Source organism: Schistocerca americana, chromosome 2 (assembly GCF_021461395.2).
Source record: "Schistocerca americana isolate TAMUIC-IGC-003095 chromosome 2, iqSchAmer2.1, whole genome shotgun sequence".
Classification (NCBI taxonomy): domain Eukaryota; kingdom Metazoa; phylum Arthropoda; class Insecta; order Orthoptera; family Acrididae; genus Schistocerca; species Schistocerca americana.
In genome coordinates this window covers 663,837,054-663,862,269 of record NC_060120.1, presented here as the reverse complement: position 1 = coordinate 663,862,269, position 25,216 = coordinate 663,837,054, and positions in this window count along the sequence as shown.

The window sequence follows — 25,216 nt, the reverse complement described above, 5'->3', positions numbered from 1 at the left end:
TAATGGTATCAGAAAATGTGCATGTATCATTGTCATATTTCTGTGAATAAAGGATTTTTGGTATCCGCTTTATCATGATTATGTCTTTTAAAGCCAACGACCTTGCCGCAGTGGCAACACCGGCTCCCGTCTGATCACCGAAGATAAGCGCTTTCGGGCTGGGCTAGCACTTGGATGGGTGACCACCCGCTCTGCCGAGCGCAGTTGGCAAGCGGGATGCAGTCAGCTCTTGTTAGGCAAACTGACGAGCTACTTGACCGAGAAGCAGCGGCTCTTGTCTCGTAAGCTGACATATGGCCAAGAGAGTGGTGTGTTGACCATGTGCATCCATTGACGCCAGTGAATGAGGAACACACGGCGGCCGGTCGGTACCATTGAGCCTTCATGGCCTATTCGGGCGGAGTTTAGTTTTAAGTCTTTTAAAACGTTTTGCATGTCTGTGAGTACAGCTAAGAAAAAAATCAAAACACCAGTGCTGGTCTTGATGCAAAGAACTCTTTAGACAAAGTATTTTCGGGCGTGCCTCAGGGAGTGTGTTCTTATTTTCCATGGGAAGAGGGGTTAGTCCTCCGACTGGTTGGATATGACCGGCCACGAATTTCTCTTCTGTGAAACCATTTTCACGTAAGAGTAGCACTTGCCCGCTACGTCCTCAATTATTTCTTGCATATATTCCAGTCTCTGTCTTCCCCAATAGCTTTTACCCTATATGGCTCACTCAAGTACCATGGGAGTTATTCCGTGATGTCTTAGCACGTGTCTAGTCATCCTGCCCCTTCTTGTCAGTTATTTCCCTGTGTTCCTTTCCTCGCCGATTCTGGGGAGAATCTCCTCGTTCCTTATCCGTTCATCTAAGTGCCGACATCGTTCTACAGAACCACATATCAAACGCCTTGAATGTCTTCTTTTCCGGTTTTCTAAGAGTCCATGATTCACTGCCATTCACTGCTGTGCTCCAAACGTATATTCTCAGAGACTTGTCCCTCAAATTAAGACCTATATTTGATACTAGCAAACTTTTTGGATCAGGAATGCCATTCGGAACACCAGAGAGAAATTCTGTCTAGCCATCCTGTATCCTCCGAAATTCACTCAACGAAGAGACTTTCCTATACACTAAAGCGTCATCAGCGAACAGTCATAGATTGCTGCTCACCATTTCCGTCAGGTCGTTTACGTATACAGGGAAAAAGAGAGATCCCTTCTGACGTTGCCCTTGTCTCTGACTAACACTCTCCCTCCACGACAACGTACTAGGTGCTATTACCGAAAAAGACTTCGAGCCACACACATATCTGAGCACTATTCCATAAATTCTTAGCGCGTTTAATGCCATTGGTTTATCAGGTCACTGTCCACCCCCGGTATGCAGGCCTCTTTAACTCTCATTCAATGTGCCCACGAAGCGGGAAGATTTAGGCAGTATGGCGTCAAATCGGAAGACTTGCGCCCGGCGAACGGTCTACCCGACGAGAGGCCCCAGTCACACGACATTTTTTTTATTAGGTCACTAAAATAAACTGATCGCTTCTTGATAAAAATTATATGTGGTGACGCATTTCGAGCGTAGCTCGTCATCAGAGGATCCCCCCAATCTAAAGTACCAGGCCACTATATACATGGCATTAAGATAAAATGCATTTAAAAACATTCTCAAAATATATATCTTGTAAAATACCTTTATACATGGAAGTGTGTCACATAATTACATTCTAGGTATCGATGCTCAAATGAGGGCGGGCTGTCGTATCAAAAACTTACTACTAACACATATCACCATAGGGCATAGCTGTATTGTTAAAAGCGTTCATAGTAAGCAGACGGACAAATTAATAACAAATTGATATTAGAAAAAAATGTAACGGTAGTTGGCGGAGGGGTGGGGAGGGGGGCGGTGGGGGGTTAGGGTTGTTGGAGCTTACTGAGACTGTCACAGACCACTGGTAATTCATTGAGGGTCAGAACATACATTGTCTACTGGAGCATTACATAAGAAAGAGTCACGAGAGATTGTTTACGAAATGCGCGTGGAACAAAACGGGGGAAGAACGAGTAGAAGCATCAGGTATAGGGAGAAGTAACGTTTTATTACGGTGATACAGCTTTCCTTTTGCTGTCTTTTTCTGCCGCATGATACCGGTTAACTAGCGACTAAATAGAAGCCTTCGATCCGCTTACCGATTTTAAGTACTGGCTGAATTTTCTCGAGGTCTCGGCAAGATCTTCCTCTGACATGTGACAGTGGAACTTGGTGCATTTGTCGCACATATATTTCTTTGTATACTAACGAATTTGTAGTAAGTTTTGCCTGTCGGCATTTATGCATTCTTTTTTGAAACCTGAGTGCAACGCTTTCGATTTTTTCCTCGTTTTCCGAATTTTATTATTAAACAACGGTGGATCTTTCCCCTCCTTAATCCACTTACTCCACACATAGCGCTTCAGAGAGCGGCTTACAATCAGTTTAATCTTTGCCCGTACACCTACACGCCCGTCACATTGGAACTGAGTGATATCGATTTAGTGTCTAAGTAGGGTGCTAAAAACCGCTTATTGGTTCTGTCCAGGACGAACGCAGTCCTATACCTCTTGAAACATTTATTAAATTTAGTAACCACCATCAATCTCTGTCTCTATACTGGCACTGTCAGTAAAATGAGCCCTGTTTCTGGTAACAGGTCCTAAAATTTATCCATTGCGTGTGGGTTGACTAATTAGTTGTTAAGACAGTTTTCCAAGAAAGCGTTAATGTATACTTCACAAGATCTGCCATGAATCCATAGGCATGGACTCCGTAGATTGAAGTCGCTTCCATCAAATATTTCATAATCCGGTGTACTTCCGCGCAACAGAGCATAGACTTAAGGGTAATTTCCAAGAATGTTTGCCTATTGAAGCCGCAGAGTGCCAACGATATGTATCGAACGTGCGATTCTAAATCGATCATGCCACTGTGGTGGCAGGCGTTTTGAGCATGTTTATAGTGGTCACTACAGCAACAACAAAAGAGCGGTACTAAAATTGTTGTAATTACGAAGGAAACGACTAACCTCACACGCCGACGTCGTCATCATGAGAAAGTCCGTTTGATGTGTATACTACGGGAGGCATTCCCTTTTTGCCGTAGCCTAGGTAGACTCTGCCAATGTCATGCAAAAATATGGGTTGAGTGGCACATTTCCTACAAAAATTCAAACATTTTTCTACATTGCATAAGCATGGAATTAGATTCTTCCACGTGAGGCAATCGGCCGAAGAAACGTCTGCTGTACCATACATACCACTCACTACCGTCATATATCTTTTGGGTTTTCCTAGCGTCTATCAAATAATTTATCATAAAGGCCGCCACCACAGTCGCGTGATCGATGTAAAATCGCACGTTCTATATATAACGTTTGCACACTGCGGTATCGAAAGGCAAGCATTCTTGGAAATTACCGACTTATGAATGAGTGTACAACTGCCAAAGTGTCCAGAGGCCGGCGAAAAAATCTGATGATAAACTTCAGTTAACCTAAGACGGTTACTCGTGTCTAGATAACTTGGCAGCCAGTCTGAATTTCGACTTCGATAGACTCAATAATTTTGTGGACTGCGATGAACACTTCGTCTAACGTGTCCTTTCGATATACGTTTCATGCCTCGTTAAATACTTCGGAGCTTTCTAATTCGGGTTTCATCGAGCTTTCGGTTCTGGTTATAATGTGAACGCGACAGCTTTCATGAAGAGCGGTGAAGTTATGGATTTTCTTACAAAAGCTTCGGTAACATGTTTTTAAATTCTTGATCTTTGATGTGCCATTACTTGGTACGCGATCTGAATTTTCTGCGTATTATCAGAGGAACGAATCGGAGACCATCCCCTCTGCTCTGAACAAAAGCGGATCGACTAGTTCTGGGACGATACCGCAAATTCTATTGTCTGCTTGCACACTGCCAGCAAGGCCAGCAGTCTACACCACTTCAGCAAACGGCCCAAACAAACTGAGGATGGCGTCAAAACCCAGATGACAAGAATCATTGGTGCCGACATGGGCCGCAGCTTGCGGATGAATGCACCCTGCACCCTCGATAGCCACGTCTTGGATGAGGCCCACCGGCAGACATACTATTCAGAATGGACTTCGATCTGAGCCTGGACTCTATTTCCCAAATTTTCTAATAACTAGCTCGCAATAACAAGTAGGATCCACCCCCCTTCCCCCGCGTGCCTACTCGGACCATGGAAGAGGAGGTGTCACTTGTTCACTCATAGGGTAAGTGGGTCCAGCCAAACGGCCATTCCTAGCATTACTCGTCGCCTCGAGCGAGGCGAAAAGGTTACAACCTGTCATTTCGTTCTGAATGAGGGCGGTTATCTTCCGTTGGGCACTCGTAAAGGTTCGTTGTCAGCAAAGCCCAAAGGCGAATCAAGCGACACTTGTGGTGGCTCACGCGACGTGCCAGTAGCCGCGCTACCCCCTGCCCCCTACAGCCTGCAGATGGTTGACCTCGGTCAACAACGTCTTCAGCTCTTCTTGTATTCGCACACGGCAAGCACACTCCCTATAAGTCCCACTACAAGAATTCGAATGGAGACAATGGGAGAAAAACAGGCCTGTTTCTGCTACCAAACTTGTTAGAACACAAACGCAAGCTGCCAGACTGGTATTTCTCTAACCGCGCCTCCGTATGCAGGCAGGCAGTGTTGGATTAATATAAAAAAAAATGCTAAAAGTGCTAACAGGCTGTTGATATGAAGGAGATCGAGACGGCAGTAAATCTTTTATTGTTCTGACGTGATTGGGGCAAAGCCCACCATCAGAAAGCCTAGTAAAAAATACACTACAAATAATAGTACATACAGTGACATGTGCTATTATTTATATTCATTTACAATATACGCTCTAAAAATGACGAATCATGAATCTTTAAACCGAATGCACGGAAATCTGTAGATGTGACGTACATGTACAAAAAAGCAAACGATTACAATTTCAGAACAATTGGATGATTTATTCAAGAAAAAGAGAGTATCAAATTCAGCAAGTCAATAATGTTTGGATGCACCTCTGACCCTTATGCAGACAGTTATTCGGCCTGGCACTGATTGACAGAGTTGTTTGGTGTCCTCCTGAGGGATATTATGCGAAATTCTGTCTAATTGACTCATTAAATAGCCAAAACCCTGGGGTGGCCCTATCCACATAATGCTTCAAACGTTTTCTATCAGGGAGAGATCAGGCAACCTTGTTGGCCAAGGTAAAATTTGGTGGATTTGACAAAGACGATGACAAGCGATAGCAACTCTCGTCGTGTTTGGGAGGGCGTTACCTTGCTGAAATGTAAGCACAGAATTGCAAGCAATGAAGGCCAACAAAACAGGGTGCAGAATATCTTGGACGTACCGCAGTCCTGTAAGGATGCCACGGCTGACGAATGGTAGAGCATCAGTCGCGCCTGTCGGAGCGTATAGCGAGCGACAGTCATGTTGGTACCCCACCACTGTCCGGGGCGTCCCCAAACACGTCTTCGCACGTCATCAGGGCTCAAAGAGAGACCAATCGCCGAAAATTATACTCCAGTCAATGAGATTCCAGGCCGAAAACATGTCTGGATAAGTACAGCGGCGAGATACCAGCGCGCCCTCACACGGCAAGAGTTTTACTGCTTGTCTTTGTGCTTGCCAAATCCTGCCTTGGCCAGCAAGGTTGCTGGATCTCTCCCCAATTGAGAACTTTTAAAACATTATGTGCAGGGCCCTCCAGCCAGCTCGGGATTTTGACGATCTAGCGTTCCAATTCGACAGAATTTGGCACGATATACTCCAGAAAGACACCCAACAACTCTCTCTCTTCTTCTTTCTTCTTCTTTTTAGAGCGTACATGAATTGTTAATACAAATGTCTCGAGGCTGTTCGACGATGATGGTGTTGTATATACTATAAAGTATTATAGCAGAACCTACGAAGACTTGCAGAGATCCGACAGTTGGTGCAGATATAGCACATCATTCTAAACATAAACAAATGTAATATGACCCGCACAAAAACGCATAAAGATCCGTTACTGTTTGATTACCGAACAAATACTGGTGGCAATGACATCTATTAATTATGAGGGAGTATGCGTACAGAGCGATTTAAAACTGTGACGACACACAAAATTAATCTCAGGAAAGGCAGATATTGGACTGAGATTCATCAAAAAGTGTAGAGCAGGCGAAAGGAGCTACCTTGCTACACTCACGTTCTAAAGTCTCGTATCGATGGCTATACTGCCTGGACGCGTTACTAGATGGGATTGATAGAAGACCCAAAGACGAGCAGTTTGTTTTGTCTCAAGTTCGTTTCGTAATGTCTCAAGTGTTATGGAGATGGTCATCCAACTCCAGTACCAGAAGCTATTAGAGGTCGGGAATAAGCTCCTGGTCACATCTCACCAAGTGGCTTGTTTTTAAGTCCAAGTAACTAATTCATTGGTTGCTGTAAAACTCTATCGGACAATTTGCACACAACAGTTTTCGACACATATACTGGAAAACAAGGGAAAAGGAAGCAGTGGTATCCGTCGTTGTATGAAAGATTGCTAATTTGTCACAATTTGCGGCTTAACATTGTTCTACTGAAATAAGTCATGTTGAATTTCCTGTAGGAGTTGCAGTACCTCCGACTGAAAAGTTTTCTCTACATAGCGACTATTCTGCACATTGTCATCAGTGTACAGGGGCCGACGTCACATGTTGTGTCCGTTGGCGCCTGATATGCGTATTCTTTGGCGTCAGTCTGCTACGACGTGCATGAATCCTGGCTGCTGTACTGAAGTCACAGCAGTGTCATCGAACGCTTATATGACCTACGTAGCGTGAAGGCTTGAAGCCGCACCCCTCCATAAACATGACATTCTGCAGCTCAGCAAACCGGCGACGGCATTCGCGATTGGAGTATGAGGTTTTTGTGGTTTCTAAGCAATGGAAAATGATGGAGTGGCGTGCACCCAGCCATCGACGCAGACAGGCCCACGCTCGTTATATTGCTTCCACATCGAACCAACACTGTGGCATGAATCTGCATGATGCATTAAGACCGCGTTGACAGCATGGGGTCATGGCGTTTTGTGATCACAAAACTTGGTTGAATAGCTAATCTTTAATTTTTATGACTCTCTTCAGTCAACTAGCTCTAATGGCGAATCGCAATGCTAGTAACATAACCAGCAAAGGAGGCGAAATGTCACGTCGGGCGAACGCTTTTTGCTAACACCGATTACTGTGCCCTGCTGATATTACACTCTGTAGCATCGACGATGCATTCTGCCACTTGATTTCACTATTTCATTTAATTTGATGATTTTCTGCTGCTAAATTTGGCATAAAATAAACATCCTAGAAATACAAAAGCGAAGATGATACTGAGATTACAATAATGCTATCTTCCAAACCTGAATTCATTCAGGTCATGCTTGCTGCGTGTTGCAATTTTCCATAAACGTCTACTTACCTTTTACGCAGAAAGATAATTCCGAACAAAAAGATATAATTAACATAGTAAAATATTCACAGTTGAAAACGTTCTTCATACTAACTAAACAGTTAATTTTACTAACGGCCGACAGTGAAAGAGATATGCAGAATATGCTTACTAAATTTTCAGCAGTCGGGAAATAGTCTGACCTTAAAAATAACTGACATAAACTAAAGTTGTAATAATGAGCAAGTAAAGAATGACATGGACCTGACATCGACATTAAAACGATTCAAATATAAAAAAGGTGATGAATCTTGTTACTCAGTCATCTTAATTGTAGACAATAACAAATACTGGTGAACAACTGCTTTAATGTGAAAAAAACTATTGAATCACTCATCTGGAATTCATTGCTATACGACTATGAAAGCTCTTGAAGACACTCAGAAAGTGCTTATAGGCGAAGGAAATGTAGCTTTGCAGCAGAAGTCTAAGCAGCACCAGATGAACATAAAAATAGTACTGAAGATGTTTTGAAAGAAATTAATGATCGAAGAAACCTCACAGTAGCTGCCCAAAAAAAGAACGACATTTCCGATAGTTAATTTAGACATAAGAGGTATTTAAATACATATTGGGAGGAAAAAGAGAAGCCAGAAAAGAAAATAGATGTGTTGGAGGCAACTAAGTGTCAAAATTAAGACGTAAAGTAGAAAATGGCTCTGAGCATTATGGGACTTAACTGCTGAGGTCATCAGTCCCCTTGAACTTAGAACTACTTAAACCTAACTAACCTAAGGACATCACACACATCCATGCCCGAGGCAGGATTCAAACCTGCGACGGTAGCGGTCGCAAGTCTCCAGACACACACCGTTGGGTGGCTTGCGGAGTATAAATGTAGATGTAGACTGTAGCGCCTAGAACCGCTCGACCACTTGGCCGGCGTAATGTAGAGCACAATATCACATACAGAAGCGCTGTTGCAGAGACAAGTAGTTGATGCTACGTCGATGTAATATCATCATCATCGTGCAATGTCCTTGATCGACAATGAGAATTAGTCACCTTATATACGAGTAAATACTTAGATGTAACAATTTATGGGTTATGAAAAATAATGATATCATAGGCTCAGACGTACGTAAGTCAGGGGGGAGACTTAGATTAATTGGCAGAATACTGAGTGAATTTCGTGGTGATATCGCATGAGAACGTTAAGATACTGTGTACGTAAATATTTGATATTATTGTAGACAGAGGTGCCAAATCTTAACTACAAAAATACCCTTTCTACAGTACTTGTAGTATGGATTCATGACACACTTGCAACAGGTAATGAAACTTTGCAAATTGAATGATCTCACAGGCTGTTATGGGATCTTCTTAATGAATTATCAAGTGCATTGTATACAGTGAGTTCACTGAGCTTCGCTGGAAAAAGTCGAAGCAGCTTTTCCAGATTTACGTCATCTTTTATGGCGTAAAATTTGGAAACAACGAGCCTTGCACTTTGTAATTAGAGTGACGCAAGAGAGAGACCTAAATTATGTGAAGTCTAAAAAGTCAAACAGTTACTTTATTTCGTGAGATACGTTATCAAAAATCTAGTCATAATGAGGTCATCTCAGAAATACTAGGTCGCGTTATTGAACACAGTTTACTTTAGAAGACAGACTATTTTAAAAACAGTGAAATGTCTGAGTCGCTGATCAGTTTAAATCAAGCTATTCCTCCATGCTTCAAGTTGCTCTCTTTGCTCTTTGTTTCCTGAAACTTATGCTACAATACAGATTCTCTGGCTTGTTGGACTGAAGAGCACTGGTGTGCATATTTAATTACTATCGTTTATATCTGATAGCCCTTTACTCCGAATATTACTGGTAGAATTATCAAGCGAAACTACAAACATAAAAAAAAGTTTTGCATCACCCCAGTCCAAGAACTCCTGAAGACAGACTTTGACTGTGGATATTGTATGAAAGACACAGTCTCTTTGACTGTTCAGAGATGTCACTAAACCCGCCCAAAGATGTAAACAACCATCCACGAGCAGCGCCCATTAGACGGAGGGGGTCCGACATTCGATCAGTTCCAGCCATTTCACAGGAAGGAGGTACACGGCTCATATTGTCTATAGTTCAACCATGCCTAGACGGTCAATATCATGGTTAGGTTGCGTCCGCATTGTTATCTTGTGCCAGGAAGGGCTCTCAACAAGAGAAGTGTACAGGCGTCTCGGAGTGAAACAAAGTGATGTTGTTCGGACATGGAGGAGATACAGAGAGACAGGAACTGCCGATGACATGCCTCGCTCAGGCGGCCCAAAGGCTACTACTGCTGTGGATGACCGCTACCTACGGATTATGGCTCGGAGGAGCCCTGAGAGCAACGTCACCATGTTGAATGACGCTTTTCGTGCAGCCACAGGACGTCCTGTTACAACTCAAACTGCGCGCAATAGGCTGCATGATGCGCAACTTCAATCCCGACGTCCATGGCGAGGTTCATGTTTGCAACCACGACACCATGCAGCTCGGTACAGATGGCCCCAACAACATGCAGAATGAACCGCTCATTGTCATCACGTTCTCTTCACCGATGAGTGTCGCATATGCCTTCAAACAGACAATCGTCGGAGACGTGTTTAGAGGCAACGCGGTCAGTCTGAAAACCTTAAACACACTGTCCAGTGAGTGCAGCAAGGTGGAGGTTCCCTGCTGTCGGGTTGGCATTACGTGGGGCAAACGTACGCCGCTGGTGGTCATGGAAGGTGCCGTAACGGCTGTACGGTACATGAATGCTGTCCTCCGACCGATAGTGCAACCATATCGGCAGCATATTGACGAGGCATTCGTCTTCATGGACGATAAATCGCGCCCCCATCGTGCTCATCTTGTGAATGACTTCGTTCAGGAAAACGACCTCGCTCTCCTAGAGTGGTCAGCATGTTCTCCAGACATCAGCCCTATCGAACATGCCTGGAAAATACTGAAAAGGGCTGTTTGTTGACGACGTGACCCACCAACCACTGTGAGGTATCTACACCGAATCGTGGAATGAGGACTGAGACAATCTATACCAACAGTGCCTTGATGAACTTGTGGATAGTATGCCACGACGAATACAGACATGCATCAATGCAAGAGGACGTGCTACTGGGTATTATAGGTACCGGTGTGTACCGTAATGTGGACCAGGACCTCTGAAAGTCTCGCTGTATCGTGGTACAACATGCAATGTTTGGTTTTCATGAGCAATAAAAAGTGCGGAAATGATGTTTATGTTAATCTCTATTCCAACCGGAACCGAGGTGATGCAAAACCTTTTTTGATGTGTGTATTAATCTGTCCTTGTTACGTAGCCGTGGAATAATCGGGGCGGGAGGGGGTAGAGGAGCGACGTACCGATTGCCTGGTCTGACATTACAGACAACGCTTATACGCATGCGCGCCTCATAGCAGAATACAGTTAGGACCGGTTACTGGAGGGCAGAAGTTGGCCATCTGCTGACTTCTCGAGGCACCTCAAGCAAACGTAATCTAGAGCGATGCTGTGTTAATAATTGGCAACAAATGCTGTACAATCGCAATAAAGTCATGAGGTGTTCAATTGACTTTATTGCGATTGTACAGCATTGGCTGCAAATTATTGACATAAAAATGATCGCAGCCCTCAGACGGGATTTTATGTCCTGTATATCATACAGTGATGTGTGTGTTACACCACGCAAAGCTACTGCAATATTCACCGAGCTAAAGTGACCGAAAAAAAATGTTGGAAACAAAGACGTTACCCATTGTACCCGTGTGCAAGTACTGCTTACCTAGAACACCTTAAAAGCAAAGTAAAGCATGATGGACGAAGCAAGGTTGGTATACAGCCTACTGTAGGCAAAGAAGGGCATTTCTCACTAAGAAAAGACGTCTAGTATCTACATATATACTCTACAAGCCATAGTAAAGTGCATTGCTGACGCTGTTTAGCATGTTACCACAAGATAAGGTTTCTTCCCGTTCGAATCCTGTATTAAGCGTGATATGAATGGCTGCATGAATGCGTACGGTAATCATTCTAATATAGCCTTCAAGATTCCTGCGGCAACAATACGTAGGAGGAGAAAGAATATTCCAGATTCTTTATTTAACACTGACCATTGAAATACCGAAAGTAGAATTTCCGGGATTATTGGAGTCTATCTTCAGGAGTTTACTAATTTAAGTTCCTTATTATTTCCGTGACGCTCTTTCGTGTGTGAAAGCAGCCGGTTACGATTCGTGCCTCCTTCTTCTGTACATGTTCAGTGTCCTTTGTTAGACCTATCTGGTATAGGTCCCGCACACATATACTAACATAAGCTGAACAAGTGATACTTAAGCAGTCTCCTTGCTAGACTCACTGTATTTTCCCAATATTCTGCCAGTGAATGATAACATCCACATTTACATCTACGTCTGCATCTACGTGACTACACTGAAATTCACAAGTAAGTGTCTGGCAGAGAGTTTATCAAACCACCTGCAGACTATTTGCCTGGTGTTCCAGTCTCGAACGGCGCATGTGAAAAACTAACACGTAAATCTTTTCGTGAGAGAGCTGATTTCTCTCAGTTTATTATGATGATTATTTATCCCTATGTAGGTTGGCGTTAATGAAATATTTTCGCATTCAGAAGAGAAATATCGTAATTGACATTTAGTGAAAAGATCTCACATCTCGCTAAACATGTCCATGAAAGTCTCTCATCTATTTCGCCATAATACGAAACAATCTGCCCGACTTTTTCGATATTCTCCGTCAACTTTATCTAGTAAGTATCCTATACCAGACAGAAATGCTTTAACGCAGCATAGACAGTCTTAGAGTAGGCAGTCTCTTTAGTAGACCTGTTGCTTCTTCTACACTGAAGAGACAAAGAAGTTGGCACACCTGCATAATATCGTGTTGGGCTTCCGCGAACGCGCAGAAATGCCGCAACACGACGTGGCATGGACTCGACTAATATCTGTAGTAGTGCTGGAGGGAACTGATATCATGGATCCTGAAGGGCTGTCCATTTCCGTAAGAGTACGAGGGGCAGGAGATCTCTTCCGTACAGCACTTTGCAAGGCATCCCAGATATACTCAATGATGTCCATGTCTTGGGAGTTTGGTGGCCAGCGGAAATGTATAACTCCGAAGAGTGTTCCTGGAGTCACTCTGTAGGAATTATGGACGAGTGGGGTGTCGCATTGTCCTCCTGGCATTACCCAAGTTCGTCGGAATGCACAATGGACATGAATGGATGCCGGCGCACGTATCTCCTGTCAGAGTCATATCTAGCCGGGTCGATGGTCCCGTATCACTCCACACTCCAACTGCACAAACCCAACACCATTGCAGAACCTCCACCAGCTTGAACAGTCCTCTGCTCACATGCAGCGTCCATGGATTCATGAGGTTGTTTCCATACTCATACAAGGCCATCCGCTCGATACAATTTGGAACGAGAGTCCTCTGACCAGGCAGCATGTTCCCAGTCATCAATAGTCCAACTTCGGTGTTCACGGGCGCAGGCGAAGCGTAAGGCTTTGTGTCGTGCAGTCATGGAGGGTACACGAGTAGGTCTTCAGCTCCGAAGGCCCATATCGATGTTTCGTTAAATAGTACGCACGCTGACACTTGTTGATTGCCTAGCATTAAAATCTGCAGCAACCTGCGGAAAGGTTGGACTTCTGTCACGTTGAACCATTCTCTTCAGTCGTCGTCCATCCCGATCTTGCAGGATGTTTTTCGGGCCGTTGCGATGTCAGAGATTTGATGTTTTGCCAGATTCCAGACATTACCGGTACTCACGTGAAATGGTCGTACGGAAAAATCCCCACTTCATCGCTACTTTGGAGAGGATGTGTGACATAGCTAGTGCGTCGACTGTAGCACCTGGTTCAAACACAGTTGAATATTGATATCCTGCCATTGTTGCAGCAGTAAGCGATCTAACAACTGCGCTAGACACTTGTTGTCTTATGTAGACGCCCTATTCTGCCTGTTTTACATATATCTGTATTTGAATATGTATGCCCATAGCAGTTCCTTTGGCGCTTCAGTGTATGTATTCTGTGAATAAAACGCAGTCTTTGGTTTGCCTTCCCCACGATATTATCTACACTCCTGGAAATTGAAATAAGAACACCGTGAATTCATTGTCCCAGGAAGGGGAAACTTTATTGACACATTCCTGGGGTCAGATACATCACATGATCACACTGACAGAACCACAGGCACATAGACACAGGCAACAGAGCATGCACAATGTCGGCACTAGTATAGTGTATATCCACCTTTCGCAGCAATGCAGGCTGCTATTCTTCCATGGAGACGATCGTAGAGATGCTGGATGTAGTCCTGTGGAACGGCTTGCCATGCCATTTCCACCTGGCACCTCAGTTGGACCAGCGTTCGTGCTGGACGTGCAGACCGCGTGAGACGACGCTTCATCCAGTCCCAAACATGCTCAATGGGGGACAGATCCGGAGATCTTGCTGGCCAGGGTAGTTGACTTACAGCTTCTAGAGCACGTTGGGTGGCACGGGATACATGCGGACGTGCATTGTCCTGTTGGAACAGCAAGTTCCCTTGCCGGTCTAGGAATGGTAAAACGATGGGTTCGATGACGGTTTGGATGTACCGTGCACTATTCAGTGTCCCCTCGACGATCACCAGTGGTGTACGGCCAGTGTAGGAGATCGCTCCCCACACCATGATGCCGGGTGTTGGCCCTGTGTGCCTCGGTCGTATGCAGTCCTGATTGTGGCGCTCACCTGCACGGCGCCAAACACGCATACGACCATCATTGGCACCAAGGCAGAAGCGACTCTCATCGCTGAAGACGACACGTCTCCATTCGTCCCTCCATTCACGCCTGTCGCGACACCACTGGAGGCGGGCTGCACGATGTTGGGGCGTGAGCGGAAGACGGCCTAACGGTGTGCGGGACCGTAGCCCAGCTCCATGGAGACGGTTGCGAATGGTCCTCGCCGATACCCCAGGAGCAACAGTGTCCCTAATTTGCTGGGAAGTGGCGGTGCGGTCCCCTACGGCACTGCGTAGGATCCTACGGTCTTGGCGTGCATCCGTGCGTTGCTGCCGTCCGGTCCCAGGTCGACGGGCACGTGCACCTTCCGCCGACCACTGGCGACAACATCGATGTACTGTGGAGACCTCACGCCCCACGTGTTGAGCAATTCGGCGGTACGTCCACCCGGCCTCCCGCATGCCCACTATACGCCCTCGCTCAAAGTCCGTCAACTGCACATACGGTTCACGTCCACGCTGTCGCGGCATTCTACCAGTGTTAAAGACTGCGATGGAGCTCCGTATGCCACGGCAAACTGGCTGACACTGACGGCGGCGGTGCACAAATGCTGCGCAGCTAGCGCCATTCGACGGCCAACACCGCGGTTCCTGGTGTGTCCGCTGTGCCGTGCGTGTGATCATTGCTTGTACAGCCCTCTCGCAGTGTCCGGAGCAAGTATGGTGGGTCTGACACACCGGTGTCAATGTGTTCTTTTTTCCATTTCCAGGAGTGTATGTGATCGCATTAATTTAAGTCGTTCGTAATTGTAATTCCTTGGTATTTAGTTGAATTTGTTCCGGCGCAACGCCAAGCGCCGACACGGAGATCAAGAACAATATAGTAGAGAGGGCTGTGAAATGACGTCAGCTAATATCACGCTGACAAGGACGTCACCAAGACAAGAGCGGCCTCTACACTAAGAGAATAATAGTGACACACCGGCTAACCGCGGCCACACTAGACGAAAGGACTAGAAGAGTCGCACTAGAAGAGCCGTCATCCTAACTGTAATACTGAGACTTGTGCCTTGTATGGAAATAGTATATAGCGAAGGACATTATTTGCATGTCGCCAGTTGCTTGAGACACGTCATTGCAGAAACGTAAGTTAAGTATTGTCAGTTCAATTACTGTAATAAACTCCATTAATATGATTTGCTTGTATGTTGTCTAGCTATCCAAGAAAACAGTTTCCTGGGCACCCTACAAAAGACGAGTGGGCAGGCTCCCACAGTATTGACAAACTCTACAGATATATTGCCTACGTGATTTTTAAATTATTTTTGATCTTGTAATGACTACACTAGACCGTAAGTGACATCATCATCTGCAAACAATCTAACAGGGCTTGTCCGATCGTCACCCTTTATATAGAATAGGAACAGCAGAGTGGCTATGGCACTTCCTTCAGAACGCCAGATTTCATTTCTGTTTTACTTGACATCTTCCGTCGAATAATACGCACTGTGACATTTGTGACAGGATATCAGAAATCCAGTCAGACATCTGAAACGATACTCCATAGGCACATAGTTTGATTAGAGTCTTTTGTGAGGAACGGCGACAAAACCTTCTGGAACTCTAGAAGTAAGGACCGAATTTGAGATCCCTTGTCGATAACACTCATTGCTTACTGAGAATAAAGAGGCAGATGTGATTGACAAGAGCGATATTTTCTTAAGCCTTGCTATGTGTTAATAGACCATCTTCTTGAATTCGTAATGTTCGAACACAGTGTATGTTCCCAAATCCTAGGGAAAATCGACGTTAGATATGGATTTGTAATTCATCGGCATACTCCTATTTCCTTCCTTGCCTATTGGTGTAAGCTATGCAACTTTCCAACCTTTAAGTACGGATCTTTCGTCGAGAAAGTGGTTGTATATGGCTGCTAAGTATGAAACTATTGTGTCGGCTTACGCTGAAAGAAACCAAAATGGGTAAACGATCTGGACCGGAAGACTTGTCTTTATTAAGTGATTTAAGCTGCATCGCAACACCGAGGGTGTCTACTTCCAAGTTACTCATCTTTCACCTGTTCTTGATTCGAACTCTTCCACCTGCCTTACTTTCGCCTGAGCGTATGTGACGATTCCACTTCATATACCTACCAGTTATTACGCCCAAACATTCATATAAAGTTTTACCAACTGCGACATAATCGCGTGTACAAACAGTGATCCAATACTGTAAAATGTTTTATTATTCCAGTCTCTGATCAGAAATGAATTCTTTAGACGATGACCGTTCAGTCTGCAATGACCATCTTCAGATCTAAAATATATAAATATATACATCTAGTGAGCAGTGTGTCTTTTAACATAAAACAGCAACATGTATCACAATATCCCGTCATACACCAGGGAAATGTACAGATAAAATATGGTATACCGTACCTTTTTTACACCATGTCCTAAAGTGATGCGGCCATAATGGCATCGTCGAATCATATAAATATAATCAGCATAGCATCGTCACATAGATTTAAAATGTGGTGTAGAATAGGCCACATCGTCCACATAGTGATTATTGCCAACTAGCTACTGAGGTACAGTAGCATCCAGAAACCTGTTTGCCTACACCCTCCCTAGATGTCGCTACTGTGGGCTTGCTTATATGCAGTCATCATTTAGGCAAAAACATAATCTGATAAAAGCACATTAGATAAAATGCATGTAGCAGACTTATAAAATTGATGACTATCATAGAAACCAATTGTGATACATTAAAAGATGAATGCAGTTACCCATGTAGAGAGAGGATATTTAATGTTGGTGGGTTTCAGCAACCGTGGCAATGCTAAGGATAGCTGTTTCTACACGCTTTTCGTGGAATGTCTACGTTCTAGTACATTTATGCTCTTGAACTTACCGAAGGAACATTGTCCAAAAGTCAGGTAATATTTTTTGCAGATGTCGCAATTCTTTTAGATGATGCTCCTAACTAACTTAGAAAATAAAGTTAGCTATTGTTGATATCTCATACTATGATAACTGTTTGACGACGATAAAACTTGTAGCATTCAATAGTTACTGTACTTTCCTCCTCTCATGTGTGTTTCCTTTCAGATAGCTTCATCCAGTTTCTTCTTACATCTGTATCCACCTGAAACGTTCTCTGTGAAGTGTCCCAAAATTGGTTAATCTTTTCTGTTCCATCAGTGGATGAAGAGCGGCTGCAACGATTGCCGTTGCGGTTCGTGTACTTGAAGTCCTTCACTTAAATTAAGATGTCAATATTATGAAATAAAACGTCTATAGAGAACGATCAAAGAACATGAGCTCACAAAATTTCACTCGTGCGCCTTTCGGTGAGGTGAAGCGTATTTTTTGTAGCACCAGATGCCTTAAAGGAAGTTGAGTGATTCCCTAACGGTACCGCATGGAAGAGATGAACATATAACGAATCGTGCCGTTCTTCTTTTTATATTCTCTTTTTATCCCGTGATTTAAGTCTGCTGAGAGTCTTAGACTGACTAAAGTGATTAAAAATGTGTGGAGCTTGGGTATTACAAAAGATCGCTTGATGAATGAATTACACTTCTTTGGTATTTTTCCAGTGAGTCTCAGTTTGGCACTTGCCATCCTCGTTATTAAGTTTACGCATCAGTTCCATCCATGTATCGTATCCCTTGGATAGCCACAAATATTTTATTATTGTGCGTATGCGCAGAGATTGCTCGAAGATGGCGTATTCAAACAATATTCGGACTTTTTGCCAAATAGATAGTATAACGTTAAATTTACTTATATTCTGAGTCTATTGCTAGGAATTGGATGTAGAGTTATGTCGCTGTCAGTTGTTAGCATTCTAGCATTTTTAATATCGCGACCTCCATTTATTATTCTCCTGATCATCTATGTCACTCACAGTCGGTCTGCTTGTCTATTAACGATACACTTCCAGTACAATAGAAAAAAACTCCCGCACTAACCCGTAATCTAGTAAACACCCTTACCTACTCCTCATACAGATCACTCTTTTGAATACTGGCTGTGTAACTTCGTAAGCAATAGAGATTTATCTTTCAGCTGCAGTATTAATTCCCGTAGTCCTGTACATGTTATTTGAACATCTCAGCCAGTAATTTTTAAAGTATGTTTAAGTATGCTGCAAGTTCATATGAATCAGTTCAAGGCCCATATAGTCTATGGTTGTTTGCCTACCTTGGAAAATCCATTGGCAATTTCCCTGTCGAAGTGAATCCTTCCGACTACTCTGCGCAACAGCATGTTAAGAATTGACCGTAATACCGAGCACCAAAACTGCGAAGCTCGTTTCATCTCAAACACATTACTCTTTACTATAAAAATTACAGTTGTTATGACACCATTAGAATCAACGGATGTCGTATTCTTGGTTAGTTATATTCCCAGTTTATCAAGCACTGCAGCCGTCGTAGTGTACGGCGAAGAAGCAGCAGATGCCTTCAGAATAACGCTCGTGACAGATCATGTGCTCTATTGTGCGTAGGAAGAGCGTGAAGAGGAGTAGGATGGGGGGGGGGGGGGAGAGAGAGAGAAGATAAGGCAGGGAGAGGGATGATGTGTGACTGGTGGCTTGGCGGAAGAAACTAGTAATTAAACCTATCAGCTATTTTTCGTACGGCCGCAATGGAACACAACACACGCACACACAAACTTGCACGCAGAGTGAGAGAGAGAGACAGAGAGAGAGAGAGAGAGAGAGAGGGAGAGAGAGAGAGAAAGAGAAAGAGAAAGAAAATGGTGCAGTACATGGGTGTTCTCTGGTTTACTGCTTTGACGTATGTGTGATTTCTCTTCCACCACTTTTATGGCGTAACTGATTGCTGTTTCCAGTTGATATGGTTCATCAGTCTGTAATGTGCCCCATTAACTGATGTGCTCAGACACATAAGACAGGACGGTTTCGCCAAGGCATCAGCTGATAAACTGTCTACTCGCCAGTGATCTTGTGGCAGCACAAGCAGTTTTCTGATGCTGACTGCGGCGGTTTCTGTGTTTAAGTTTATTCCACAAGTTGCTTAACAGCTTTGATCGACGCAATAGACAAGTTATTACGCAATCCTATCCTTTCTTTCACTCCGTATCAAATGGATAATTGAGGTTTTTCTCATGTAAGTTTCATAGGTCACTAACTGCTGTTCTTTGCTCTCTCATTTATTTAAGATTATGCAGATTAGTGAGCGAAAAACGCATGACAAACAAAAGGACGAAGCGCTGTCCTCGTTGAGTATTCTACTTGAAGTCTGTCGCTATTTCTCAACGCTGTTTCCGTACCCGTTCCTTGTAATTTCTTGTAAAGCTACAGTAGTGTGTCACAACAAAACGTCGTTATTTGCTTTTCACTTTGGGGTTCTTTAGTGGGGCTTAATGTTTCAGTGTCACTGACCTCTCGGTCAACTCGATGCGAGTTCCATTTATGCCTTAACAAATTTTGATTTTCCTTTATTTTATGTCATATTGCAAATTTACAAGGTGGTCCATTTTTTAAAGGCCGTGGGTGATTTCTTCTATAACACTTGTTCATTCTGAGTTAATACTCCGATGTTCATGTCCTCAAAGTCGATAGGATGTCAAACTATGATAATCCTTCTTATACGGTGCTATTGTATTGCAGTATGAGTATTTCTCCCTTGAACAATAATTTTCCTCTGGCACTATCTACCACACCTCTAGATTTTTACTCTGCCTAACTAACTTTTTACTAAAATTATTTGATTATTTACTTTTTCCGAGGGTAGCTTGCCCTATGTATCTTAGTGATAGTCAGCCAGTCAGTCTATATGCAACGTTTTAATTTGCATTTAATTGTGAGTTAATGCTGACCATGAATTAACATAACAAAAAAAAACCAATGTGATTGCAGTAAGTATGAAATACTGCTGTGCTAAGTAAGCTACAAGTTTTTAAATAAATGTCTGCTATGGAATAGGAGAAAGTCGCTACAAGAAATATTTTTATCTATCTTTTTAATTTAGTTTCGCCATCTGACAGCATTCGGTTAGTCAGCTAGTACTCCTTTCTGATATGAAGATAATTTAAATGCAAAGTGATGATGGTGATCTTTCTTTACACGAGGGTGAGTCAAATGAAAACCTTAAATTTGTAATAACAAATCGAATTTTCGTGCCGCTGTCCTGTAAGTTGGTAAGCGTGCTACAAACAGCGTACAGAGTGGCCTGTAGGTGGCAGCATAATGCAGATGCATACATACCATCGCAGTATCAGCATAAAGATGGCCGCCCCACATGCGACTTGCACCAGGGAAGAACAGCGTTCTGTTATTCGGTTTTTGCGTAGTGAAGATGTGAAACCTATTGAAATTCATCGACGAATGAAGATTCAGTACGCTGATGCATGTTTGTCACAGCAGCAGGTCTACGAATGGAGTAAGAAGTTTGCAAATGGTGTGACTTCAGTGGAAGAGGCTCCTCGTCCAGGTCGGACACAACGAGCTGTGACTCCACAGAACAATGCAGCAGTTGAAACCATAGTGAGAGAAAACCGGCGAGTGACACCGAATGACATTGCAGCATGTTTACAGATTAGTCATGGTTCAGCACACCACATTGTGTATGATGTGCTCCAGTTTCACCAAGTGTCCGAAAGATGGGTGCCACGGCAGCTGACTCCTGAAATGAGAGAACGACGTGTTGATGCTTGTGACGAATTTCTTCGGTGCTTTGAACGAGAAGGTAATCGTTACTGGGGACGAAACCTGGGTTCACTTCCACCAACTGTAAACGAAGAGAGCGAGCAAGGAATGGCGCCATTCCTCATCACCAAAACCAAAGAAATTTCGAACAGAACCATCAGCAGGGAAGGTTATACTGACTCTCTTTTGGGACGAAAAAGCCGTCATGTTGGAGCATTACATGCCTAGAGGGGCCACTGTCACCAGTGCATCATCCACAGATCTAATAAAAAATCATCTGCGGTTTGCAATCAAATCAAAGCGACGAGGATTGCTGTCAGCAGGTGTCCTTTTGGAACATGACAATGCAAGGCCCCACACTGCCAGTACAATAGTTGCGACAATCACAGACCTGCATTTTGAGTGTCTCCCACATCCACCATAGTCACCAGATCTTGCCTCAATTGATTTCCATGTGTTTGGAACACTCAAAGACGCAATGGGAGGAAAGGAACTCCGTTCTGATGAAGAGGTACGCTAGGCGGTGCATGAGTGGTTGCGCGGACTACCAAAAGAAATTTTTTCTAAAGGAATTTATGTACTTTGTAAGCGCTGGAGGACTTGCATAGAGCGTGGGGGAGATTATGTTGGAAAGTGATACAGCTTTGTACCACTTCTGGACAATAAATAATATTTAAAAAAATTTTAAGGTTTCCATTTGACTCACCCTCGTAGTAGTGTCGTTACAAATACCACTATCCTTCAGAACTGGATGCGCTTTTTTTTCTTTTCCAACAAATTTCATAAAAGAAATTCTGTACAATGATGCTGTTATTAAAGAAACTAACTCTTTCAACAGTTTACTACAAGATGACCGTGGGTGAGCTCCACATAATACAATGGTCCACATCTGTTCGACGACAGCATTCTCCCTTACTTTAGTTATCCCATAACAAAATTCAACATGAGGTTATTGAATGAAAATAAGCAACGTATTTTCACTTATTGATTTGTTTCTCTCCAATAAATCCTTGCTTCTGTGTACAAACTGATACATCGGCCGCGAACTGGATTTTGTGTGGGCGACGAATTTACAGCATATTGCGGATCACTGGCCTTTTATGGGTCTTTCTTCTTTCGTTGCCAGGGAGTGACATTATAACGTAGTTGTTCTATAAGACTAAACACATAAATCTTTGGAGAAGATTGGTTGTAAAACTCAAAATTCTCTCCGTACGTAAGCTGTATCGCCTTCTAATGTCTCTTGTCTATGAATAAATTGATTTCCGTCTTGAATTCTCGACTGAACCAAAATATTTTCTCAGGAAAGTTGATGTAACGTGAACGCACTAACAAAGTGCCGTACAATCCATAAAACCACGGCAGAAATATAGCAGCTGAAGCGAACAAGCACTATAGTGAAGTGACTTGACTTCGTGCTTTCAATATTGTCAGAAGCACGTGTCATTCCCTAGTCCACTCGGTGAAATATGTCTGGTCTAATACGAACCCTCGTTTAACTCGACTGGACTTCACAATAGCACTCTTCAAATTTTCCCCGAAAAATAAGTTTTGTGCGCTTAGATCATGTGGTCAAGCCGAGGTGATTAACAAGTAGTCTCAATGTCTTGTACCGTCAATAGGTGGATTAATGGACATGGGCTGGTCGTTAGGGCTCATTTCGAAGCAGGCTCATCAGTGAAGACAATTCCAGGCCGAGGACATAACCGGAGACGCCCGGAGAGCGGTGGGATAGCAGTCTTGCTGTCGCCCACCATATGGCTCGAAACCAGGAGTGACGGTCTGGGCTACCATTTCCACAGCGTACGTAGACGATATTCTACGCCCCTTTTGTTGCCTTTCATGACAAGCCATCTTGGGCTTACATTTCAGCAAAATAATGCCCGCCCGCACACGGTGAGAGTTGCGAATGCTTGTCTTCGTGCTTGCCAAACCATACCTTGACCAGCAAGGTCGCCGGATCTCCCCAACTGAAAACGTTAGGAGCATTATGGGTAGGGCTCGCGAACCATTTAGGGATCTTGAGGATCTAACTCACTAATGAGATAGAATGCGCCACGATATCCCTCAAAAGGACATCGAACAACTGTATCAATAATACCAAGCCGACTAACTGCTTGCACAAGGGCCACAAATCGACCGACGCGTTACTGACTACCTAAAAGCCACGCGGGGTAGCCGCTCGGTCTAGGTCGCCTTGTTACGGTCTATGCGGCTCCCCCCGTCGAACGTTCGAGTCCTCCCTCTGGCATGGGTGTGCGTGTTGTCAATAGCGTAAGTTAGTTTAAGTTAGATTAAGTAGTGTTTAGGCTTAGGGACCGATGACCTAAGTAGTTTGGTCCCATAAGATCTTACCACCACCTCCTGAAATTCTGAAGCTCTTTCTCTTGAATAATTTTTCCAGTACTGACGAAACTCTAATAATTTCTTTGTCTGTACATGTACACCACATCTAAAATATTCCCTCCGATACAGATAATTCCTTCGTAGTACGTCGTCCTTTTCCTTCCTTAGAGTTAGTTCACATTTAAGGGATTTCGTCATCGAAATTATTTTTACGAATGAGCGTAAAAATGCTACCAACAGGCTTTGTCAACATGTTTTCTATCAGAGAGATAGAGAGAGAGTCTGTATGGCCCCCGACTACTGCAACAGAAATTTGAAGAAGATTCGTGCATTTTCATCATAATTTTTAAAGAATACACGAATGAGAATTGTAATGTTCCAACGAAATGCAATTATATTGATTCGCAGTAGGTAGTTTACAACCCTCTAGATAAGTATGCGATAAGAACCTAGAAAGCGACTGCTCAGTAAATTTTGATCGTGAAGCATAGCTGTGAAATGCGGTTCTGGAGAGGAAAATGGTTTGACTAATAGGGCCCCCGTAGACCTCCATTGACTGTCGAACTTTCAACAAAGCGAGACCATATATATTTAAAATGTTTCCTCCTGGAAATCAAAATTGTGCACACGGAGAAATTCAGTAGACTTTTCTCATAACCTCCCCTTCTATGTCACATTCTTATTGTGTTACTGATTCTTATCTTTTTGTTTGCATTCCTTCCGAACAACCACGCCAGTAGTCTTACTGGCCCTGCCACCTCATTATTAGCATAATTTTATTCATAAAGTGCGACAGAGTGTTCGGAGTTCCACACCTCAGTCGGTAAAAACGGAATCCATATAAGATCACTTTGTTTTCCGTACGTCTTTCTGTCTGTCTGTCTGTCCGATTGTTAAAAAATATGTTTATGAGAAACGCGTAGACGTATCAGGTTGAAATTTATGTTACATACTAATGTTCAGGGTCCCTTGGTGGTGTAAAAAATTGAAGCTTCTAAGTTAACTGCATCATAAGATACGGCCATTTCTGTCACACATATTTACACTGGGAGACTTGCTCATCAAAATCTATAGAGTACTTTCCGTTGACCTAGTATCATGAAATATGCCAAGAAGCGACGTTTCGTATTACAAATAAAGGAAAAAAATTCGTAAATTGTTGAAATGTAATTATATTACACAAACTTTTTTTTAATTTGTTGTAAGTCTGTCTATCTGTCCGTCTATTAAGACCACTTCTTATGATGAACGGGTAAACGTAGTGAGTTAAAATTGTGTCACATAGTAAGGTCTATAGTCCCTTGGCGGTGTGGAAAATTTAATCTTCTAAGTCAGTGAAATCGAAAAACATGCCCATTTCTGTCATTAAAAAAATGCTTCAAATAGCTCTGAGCACTATGGGACATAACATCTCAGGTCATCAGTCCTCTAGAACTTAGAACTACTTAAACCTAACTAACCTAAGGACATCACACACATTCATGCCCGAGGCAGGATTCGTATCTGCGACCGTAGCGGTCGCGCGGTTCCAGACTGAAGCGCCTAGAACCGCTCGGCCACCAGGGGCCGGCTTTCTGTCATATTTTGATACTCACAAACTCCCTCATCAAAACCTGTACAGTACCTCCTGTTGGCGTAGAATCATCAAATTGGGCAATAAGCAAGGTTCATGCTACAACTAAAGCAAAAAAATTCAGAAAATTGTTTATTTTCAATTATATACGATGAAAAAATAATATTTTTCGTTATTCAACTGTCTGTTTGTCCAGCTGCTAAGGCTACATTCTCAGGAATTGCAATAGCAAATGAAATTACAGAAGAAATTAAACTTAAAATTTAAAATTAAAACATTGTCGGAAGTCTTGGAATTTCCGGGACCGATATCTTACGACTATAGATATCGATAACGTGGAAAAATCTTCGAGACTGCGATTCCCGCAGTGAATGGAC